Source organism: Dasypus novemcinctus, chromosome 5, assembly GCF_030445035.2.
Source record: "Dasypus novemcinctus isolate mDasNov1 chromosome 5, mDasNov1.1.hap2, whole genome shotgun sequence".
Lineage (NCBI taxonomy): Eukaryota > Metazoa > Chordata > Mammalia > Cingulata > Dasypodidae > Dasypus > Dasypus novemcinctus.
In genome coordinates, this window is record NC_080677.1 from 5,573,572 (window position 1) to 5,582,376 (window position 8,805).

The 8,805-nt window shown below is 50.7% G+C and overlaps 1 long non-coding RNA gene across 1 annotated transcript; it reads left to right on the forward strand.

Annotated features, from left to right (window-relative positions):
- The first annotated feature begins 3,553 nt into the window (after positions 1-3,553).
- Positions 3,554-7,001, forward strand: LOC131278601 (uncharacterized). The gene is made up of 2 exons (XR_009185983.2): positions 3,554-4,102; positions 6,827-7,001. It is a non-coding gene; the product is annotated as an uncharacterized lncRNA (long non-coding RNA).
- Positions 7,002-8,805: the final 1,804 nt, after the last annotated feature.

The window sequence follows — 8,805 nt, forward strand, 5'->3', positions numbered from 1 at the left end:
GACGCCGCACTAAGAGGAGATGGTCTCTGTGACACTTTGTGGCATTAAATTCTACAGTCATGATTATCCAGAAACAAGACCTTGGTGAATATAACAGTATGCTCTAGGGAGCTTCGAGGGTGCCTACTGGATTGGCTGGGTAAAGCCTTTGGCTGGCGAAAGTCTTGGCAGAAATCCTGCAACCATAGAGCAGGGAGGAGCCTCTGGGAAGGCAGCCAGGGATTACTGTTCCAAGGTAGCATTTCAGGGAGCCAAGCTGTAATGTAGACACAGCCAAAAGCACTGGCCTACCACCTTGACGCACTGTGACATGACTCAAGGCCGAGTAAATTGAGAATTAAGTGAAAGGACATCCCTGTCACCACCGCGGTGCATCAGAGCAATTCAGCATTTCCAAACGGTTGGGGAAATTCACAAGCGCCCCTGAAGTTTTTTCCAATCTTCGAGTACATTATGGGGATATTTTGCTACCACTTCATTGGTATTAGGCACAAATAACAATAGCAATAACTGGACAAATCTCTATGCTCATTTCACCAATTGATATCAGAGGCAAAGTTTAAATGCCTGAGAGAAGAATCATCTGTGAGAATGCATTGGGAGGCTGTGATGCAAGCCCCCTTATCAAGGTTACAGTGTGTGCTTGGCATCGATTTCATTATCTCCCATTTCCTACTTATAATGTAATGACCAGCCTTTTCCTGTTACCCAAGGGTAGCAATTTCCACTTTAGAGAACATATTTCTTACATATCCTTTGGTAATCATGGACAGCCTAGTGATTTCCCCTTGTTCTCTGTACAAGAGCATCCTGCTCTTTTTCAGGTAGAAATGGCAGACCCTCCTCTCCCTCACAGGCAGGAAACCTGCGGCAGAAACCCTGCTTAACCACCTGGGATTGCACATCTCATGTGACAGTGGAAGTTGATGTCTCTGAAAGCCAGAAAAGAGCCACTTCCCAGGTTGTCATCAAGACTTGCCCACTTTCTTCAGATGGCAGCCTTGCTGCACGGGAGGAGAGGGCTTCACTGCCCTTCCTGGAAGGTGTTGCAAAAGTGAGGCACTTTCCCACAGTGCTAGTAGGTGGTGAGGGTGCAAGCCAGGTGCATTTGGAGCTCCAAGGTCAAGAGGAAGCCAGCTTGGGGAGCTGTGTCCCTGGGGCCAGAGGAAGGGCGAAAAGCCCCTAAGGACAGGGCTAGATGATATATGAGCAGCCTGATGCTTTAAGAAAAGTCTAGGGAAAATCTGTCCTGTGTCCTGCTTGTGGGACCCTCAAGATGTAACTGCAGGGGCTGGTTGCAGGAAAGATCCAGGTGAGACTGGAAGGGGACACCTGCCGTCATCAAAGATAATTACTGGAATTATAGTGCAGACACTGTTCCAGGCCTCAGACACACATGGCTGCATCATTGTCACGTGTAAATAGCATGCACAATTTCCATCCAGAAAACCCTGGAAACACGTAATATTCCTGCTATCCAAACACAGAAGCCGAGGCTGTCCGAGGTTAAAGAATTTGCCAAATGTCACAAAGCTGGTAAGGGAGGAAAATGAGATTCCAACTCAGGAGCATTTGGCTCCATCGCCCATGATTTTCTCTTGTCACTCAGTCCAGAGAAGCAGTACGGCTACGCCCCTGGAGCTTGTCGGGACTGCAGACCTGCTGAGGTAGACACTGTACCCTCTCTTTCTTTTATTTTTTTGTCTTTATTTTTTTAATATTACATTAAAAAAATGAGGTCCCCATATACCCTCACCCCCCTCACCCCACTCCTCCCCCCATAACAACAATCTCCTCCATCATCATGAGACATTCATTGCGTTTGGTGAATACATCTCAGAGCACCGCTGCACCTCATGGTCAATGGTCCACATCATAGCCCACTCTCTACCGCGTTCCACCCGGTGGACCATGGGAGGACATACAAATGTCCGGTAACAACTTGCATCTCCCTGAAGCATTTTGGAGTCACATTTCAGCTTGAGGGCAAGGTGGTGGTCGCTCTCCAGATCAGGAAGAGGCTGGAGAACCTCTGGGGTAGAAGCTCTGAGACGTAATAAACAATATAATGTATAAAGGATGCCCCCAGCAAATTAATGCTCTATCTGTGATAATAAAGGGAAATGATGGCAGAGTGAGATCTCATGAAATGCACAAAAATTAGCAGATGTCCCCTTTCTAATTGTTTGTGAACTTATGAGCTTTTTCTCTCTGTCTTCATCCAGTCATTCAACACGATTATTGATGATCTGAAGTCTTAGACAGAGACGGGTCCCCTCAGACTATTGTCTCGTCCCCCCCACCTGCGATCAATATGTAGGGATTAAAATAGCACACCCACAGGCTTAAGATGGGTGTCCAGGGTGAAGTGATCAGAATCCACACATATTTTACCACTGAGCAATCTGCAGCAGTCTTTAGGAAAACGGGTATCTCCTAAATCAAAGCAAAAAAATGTTTTGCAGAAACCAAATGAGACTATAGTTCAATCAGTGGTAGCAACATATCTAAGACATATCAATAGAAGGGAAATAATTTAGGAAGGGTAGAAGGGGGAAAGAGTGAGCGGGTGCCTTTCAACAGTGCCCAAAAGGAGGGAGATCAGACTGTGCAGACATTAGCATTTCAGAGACTGGAAAATTTCCCTCAATTCCTGGCACCCCAAAATCAATCGTGTTTAATCTGAAAAAATCTGAGGCCTAGAACGCTGGCTTGGAAATGTCACCAAACTAGTGAGCAGCCCACCCTGGTGATGACTCGTCTCCTTTCCTGATGCGACTCTGTAACCTCATCAACTGTCCCCCTACTTTCCTACAAGCCAATTAAATGGTCCACGGGCCTCCAATTTCCCCCCCATTCCACCTAATTCCTGAATTGATTTTGACTGTCACAGCCAGTACTTAAAGTTCTGTCCCCATCTCCTTCCCCCTTCCAAACAGGTAAGAATTTAATCTTGTCGCTCTCCTTGTTAGGGAGCGGGGCCCCACCAGGGCCAGCCCGCCTGGGACCAGCGACTTCTGGAAGGGTGCATAGCGCTGCAGTGGGGCCGGCCGCGTTGGCCGTGCTTGCACACAGCCCAGGAAGTGGGCGAGAAGAGAAACGGGGGAGCGACGCCCCGGGGGCCAGGCGTGGGCTCTTGAGAGCTCCCGAGGTCCGGCTGCGCAACCGGGCGGAGGTGCCCCCCCTTTCAGACCCGCCGCCCCTTTCAGAGAAGGGGGAGCTTTGGCCAAAGCGGGGAAGGGGCTGGCCCGAGGCCACTGCGACGGTCAACCGCGCAAGACCGGGCGAGGAGCCCGGTGCTGGAGGCTGGGGTGAGGGGTCTGCCTCCTCCCGCCTTCCCCTCGGCAGCCTAGCAGTCCTGATTTCCGGGAGTCTCCGTTTGAGCAGCGGGAGGAAAGCGGCCGGCGGGGGCAGAAGGGTACACAGCGGGCCCCTCGCGGGCAGGCCCTCTCCACGCTGCCCGTGCACCGATAATCGCCCCGGAAGCTCCCGGAGCTGCTTCCGCTTCCGGGGCAGACACCCCGCCGTGCCGGTGAGGGCGCTGTTGGCCTCGGGAAGGAAAGAGGCCTGCTCTCTGCACTGCGTAGGCCCCGGCCCCCAAATCCCCTCAGACTCCATCCGCTTCACAGTCCCCGGAGCCCCGGGACTAGCAGCTCGTCCTCCCCACCAGCCAGCCGCGGCCTGGACTCGGGAGACCCGATCCCCAAGCCCTGCTCTGCGCCCTGCGCCCCCTTCCCGCCCCTCTCCTCAGCCGGCCTCCTAACTGGCCGCCTCGCCTACGGGTCCCTCTCCGCGAATCCATGCTCTGCGTCTTGGCCCAGTGACCTTTCCAACGTGCAAGTCAACTCCCCAGAAGCCACAGGATGGGGTCCAAGCGTGAAGCCCAGCTTTCAGGCCTGCAGTGCCCCTCCAGCCCGCCCCCTCGTCTCTCCGGAGCCACCCGGAGGGCCCTGAGACGGCCAGCTGTGTGGGCCACCCAGGGCCCGCACGGCCCAGATGCCTTCCCTTTGGAGTGCCCAGCGTCTGCACCAAGGTGGAGCGCCAGTGCGTTCTGCATCCTCGTCCTGAACCTGGTCACTAATTAATGAGACAGCCCCGCAAGGTGAGACAGCTTGAGCTCGAGGCCTTAACCTTAGGTTCTAATTCAGACAGGTGCATTTTTGAGTTTGGGGTCACCCAGAACCTGGTTTTGGTTTTAGAAACGAAAGGATATATAACCGTTGCCAGTCTAACGGTTGTTACCAAGACTCCAGCATACTGTGCCACGGCCTGAAAATGCAGCCAGTGGTGCTTGAGGAGGATAAAGACACAGGCCAGGAAGATCACACAACTGGTACTGACAGAATCCCAGTGCCATCCCAGGCTCAGCCTTTTATAGAATATCTCAGAGAGGACAGATGGAAAAATTGGGGTGCCATCTGGAAAGATCTGGAAAGATAAGAATTTTATGACTCCTACTATCCAAAAAAGGACAGGCCTCAAGGAAAAATATATGGGGGAGAGACACAAATTCGGAAGAGTTCTGAAGGGCACAGCCTGGCCATGGGCAGGGGAGCTCTGGCAGCTCGCTCTCTTGTCTCAAGCTCAATCTTTGCGGCAAAGGTGATTCTTTCATGGAAACTGTACCAGCCACAGCCGATACCATCCCTGCACACAAGTATTAGTCAGAGTCCATGCCCTTTGGCAGGCACTGCCCACGCATTAGGGCATGCTAGAGTCCTCCAGCTTCTCAGGGAGGGGACGAGGCCTAACGAAACCCATGGCACCCCTAGCCATGTGTAGGAGGAGTTTTGTGGGGTCATTCTCCATTGGACCGTCCCATTGCCCAAGCTCTCCTTTTGTGCTAACAGAGAACTTGGGGGACAGTCCCAAGAACACAGTAGCTTTTTGTTGCTATGCAAACACCTCGGGACAGCTGGTCAACCACAGCTTCCTTCCAAGGAGGTGCAGTGTCTGAACCTGAAGGTCCTTGGAAAAAACACTCAGACTGGGACTTCAGCCACTCAATAATATGCTCTTTCCAGATACAAGAGTCTCCCCTCTTCAACTCAATGCCACTAGCTGATCACCTGCCAGTATGTAGTCTTTCTGTCCTCACTTCCAAGCTTTCCCGCTCTCCCAAGCGGCCCTCGTGACTCCCTGGATTTGAAATGAGGGCTGGCCCAGGCTCGGGTCCATGCTGGCCCAGCCTGCTGCCCAGGCCAGCCCGATAGGCTTAGGACTGAGTTAAGAAGAGGAACTAGGAATGCTGTGGTGGCAGCTTTAAGCCAGGCAAGGTGATAACTCCATTGCTTGATCTGCAAAACCCTAGAACTGCTCCCTGTTCTACATTCAGGGAAACTGAGGCTATCTGTGAGGCAGCCGTTCTTCACCTCGACCTTAACACCCTTTGGGGGCTCGATGCTGGCAAAACCAAAAGGCGCGTGTGCGAGGAGAGGCACACAGGTACACGGGAGGGCGTGCTGGAGGGAGCCCCAGCAGACGTCAGCCTTGCCTCCAGTCTGAGGCTGGGCTCAGGTGCAGCCCTTAAGCCTGCCCTTTTCCACGCATCGGCCAGTGCCGCATGCTGCGTAGACAGAAGGGACCCGGGTGACACGAGGGATGGGTCGGGGTGGGGGTAGGGGGTTAGCTTTGTCTGAGACTCTCAAATGCAGAGGAGTGGGGAGTGAGGAGGGGCAACGTATGCACAGGTGGAAGATTTTAGCAAGGGCCGAAAATAGTAGACAGGCCAAGTCCTCCAGCCAGGCAGGAGAGAGGCAGGTCCCCCACGTTGAGCCAAGGCTGTTGGAGGAAACAGAGGCAGCTGGTGAAGGCCATGTACTCTCCAGCCCTGGGCAGTTCCTCTGCTTAGAAGCCAAGGTACGGATGTGGTTTCCAACTCTCTGGAGGCCCCAAAAGATATGTATCCTGGCCTCATACATGCTTGATTTCAAGATAAGCTCTGGCTTGGAGCCCCGGGGGGGATGGGGAACCAGGGCCCAGATCCCCAGGCAGGTCCGCTGGGTGCCCCCACCTGCCTCCTGCTCCCCTCACCTTCCCTGCCCCCAGCACCTTATCCCTGCTGCCCCAGCCTGGCCTGGAAGCCCTGCCCTGACCACAAACAGAATGCCCCCTGCTCTTACGCCTTGCCATGCATGCATTCATTTTCTTTTGCACAGGGAAAGAATAACTGTGTTAGCAGTGAAGAATGTAGCAGGACATCCACGGCAGGGCCGCCTTCCTCTCCTGCCCCGTTTCCTGCCACAGTCTGCCTCCTGCATCCGCGGCCTGCTCCTCCTCCGTTCTGGGCTGGGGTTCTGGCCCCTTTACCTCCTGCTCCCACTTGCCCCCCCCAACCCTCTGGGCTGGGCTCCTCCGTTAGGTCTCAACTCCAGCGTTATTTGGTCCTCAAATCTAGCCCCAGTCGTGTACCAAGCACAGCATTTAGCATGATGGGAACTCAGTGAAGCTTGATACATGAATGAAAGAAAGGAAGAAAGGAAGGAAAGGAAGAAAAGAAAAGAAAAGAAAAAAAGAAAAGAGAGAAGAGAAAAGAAAAGAAAAGAAAAAGAGAAGAGAAGAGAAAAGAAAAGAAAAAGACAGAAAGGTGTTTTTCAGCAAGACGTTACACTTTTATTCATTATATTGGCTAAATACAACAAAATGAAGGAAGGGAGACATGAGGGTGGAGGGGTGTGAGTGAATGTTTGTGGTTCCCACACCCCAGAGGGCTCGTTTCTTCTCCCCTCCTGAGATGGCCCCCTTGTCTGTTTGCTCGCTATTATTGCTCCTTGTCTAGTCATTGCTTTCACTCAATGTCTACTCATTGTTTCTTTGTCTTCTTTAGGAGGCACTGAGAAGCAAACCTGAGACCTCCTGTGTGGGAGGCAGGAGCTCAACTGCTTGAACCACCTCCACTCTGAGCTCATTTCTTTTTAATCCTAATGATCCAATTGGCCTTTTAGAGGTATCATTCTTTTGTCACACACACAAACTTCGTAACAAATAAATATTAACTTTTACTAGATTGAGTTATCCCTAATCAGATATCACTTTATTATTGTAATTTTCTTTTATAAAATATGAATATATCATGTTTTTCATACTGTGAAATATAGATCTGTTAAAGCATACTAAATTATTGAAAATGCCACTTTAAATAGATACATTTAGAAAACTACCTTATGTGGTTACATACAAATGCATATCTAAGTTCACAATACAAAAGTTTCAAATGCATGACCTCACTTAATCTTCACAATATCCCTACAATGTGGGCATTGTCACCCCCATTTTAGAAAAGGGGAAATAGACACTGCAAAAAAAAGAAAAAAGTCAAAACCAGGTTTATGTCCAGATCTTCTTATCATGCATACAAACTCTTCTTAATAATGTAAAATACGAGATGGAAAACAGTGTCAGGAGAAGAGCAGGAAATGGGTGCTATAATAATTAAATTAGAAGATGAATCAGAACCTAACATTTGTTACCCCTGGGCAAAAAGCATCAAATGTTAACTCGGGGCCTGCAAGGACCCATGATTTTATAGCGTGGCCGAGATAAGCTACAAACTCACGGATGTCATTACAAATAACATTCTATCCCAGCACTGGCCGAGCAGCCAGCTTGTTGGTCCTTGCTTGTGAAGAAGGAACTCCTTGCTGCATCTGGCTCAAGCGCTCCTTCCAGCCCGGCAAGGCCCTCACTGGCATTCCAGCAGTCAGACGCAGCAAGGCTGAAAGTAATCTTGGGCAAGAGATTTCTGGATGCTGCAGCCCATTGCACAAGGGCTGCTTGGTCAAGCCATCAAGTAAGTGGCTCTCTGGCTTGTGCTGGGGACACAGCTATTGCACAGGGGCCACCCACACAGATAAGGAGAGATTTGCGTAGTTCCTTGGTCAGCTTGCACACATTCCAATTTGACCCAGCTACCAGGCCCGTGAAATCACCTGCTGATGGGAGCACTCAGTGAAAAGCAACCATCTCCCTGCACCTCCTTCTAACGCAGCAACTCCAAACCACTGAGCAATTAAGTGCCATGTCTGGTGGACAGGTAACAGTCCATTTCCATCGCAGCGTGAGGAATATGGGCTTCGTCTTGTCTTCTGACTTCACGCATGGAACTGAACTGCTCCAAGCATTGGTTTCCACATATGGAGACTTATCAGAGGAGCATTTGTTTCACAGCGTTGCTGCGAGCATGGAATAAGATAATGTGTGCCAAGCAGAAGAGCCCTTTGTGGATGATTGGTTAATACTATTGCCCTCACAGCTATATTCAGTGCCGTCCAGAAAACTCACTGCTTTGAGACACCCGTGTCTGCTATTCTCTTGAGAAATGTTTATGCATTTGCTACTTAAATGCAAAGTGAGACTGGGGATGGTTTTGGTGGGAGATGGTTGTTAACCAGAGGCTGGCAGGAGCAAATCCAGGCTGCAATTCACTTTACTTGCCTGGTCTCCATTCTCCATCTGTAAAAGGATGGGATCGGGCTGGATGTGTCCTAAGTCTCGCCTGTCTCTGACATTTCAAAAGGAGAGTCAGTTTGTGTAGGAGATGGATGCATGGAACTTCCTGGGCTGGGCTCAAAGGAACCACAGGATGGAAATATCTAAACCTACAGACTCTCCAAACGGACAGAAAGCAGTGAGTAAAAGGAACTGGCCATGAGAAAGCTACAGAGGAGCTAAGGATGTCCCTCAAGCTACAAAGAGCCATGTAGTAGCAACTCTCGTGGCAGGACACTCGAGTCAAGGGCAGGCACGTAATTAATCTGCAATGAGTCAGAAGATTCCCTCGCTCACACGACCTTCCATTTCATGGAA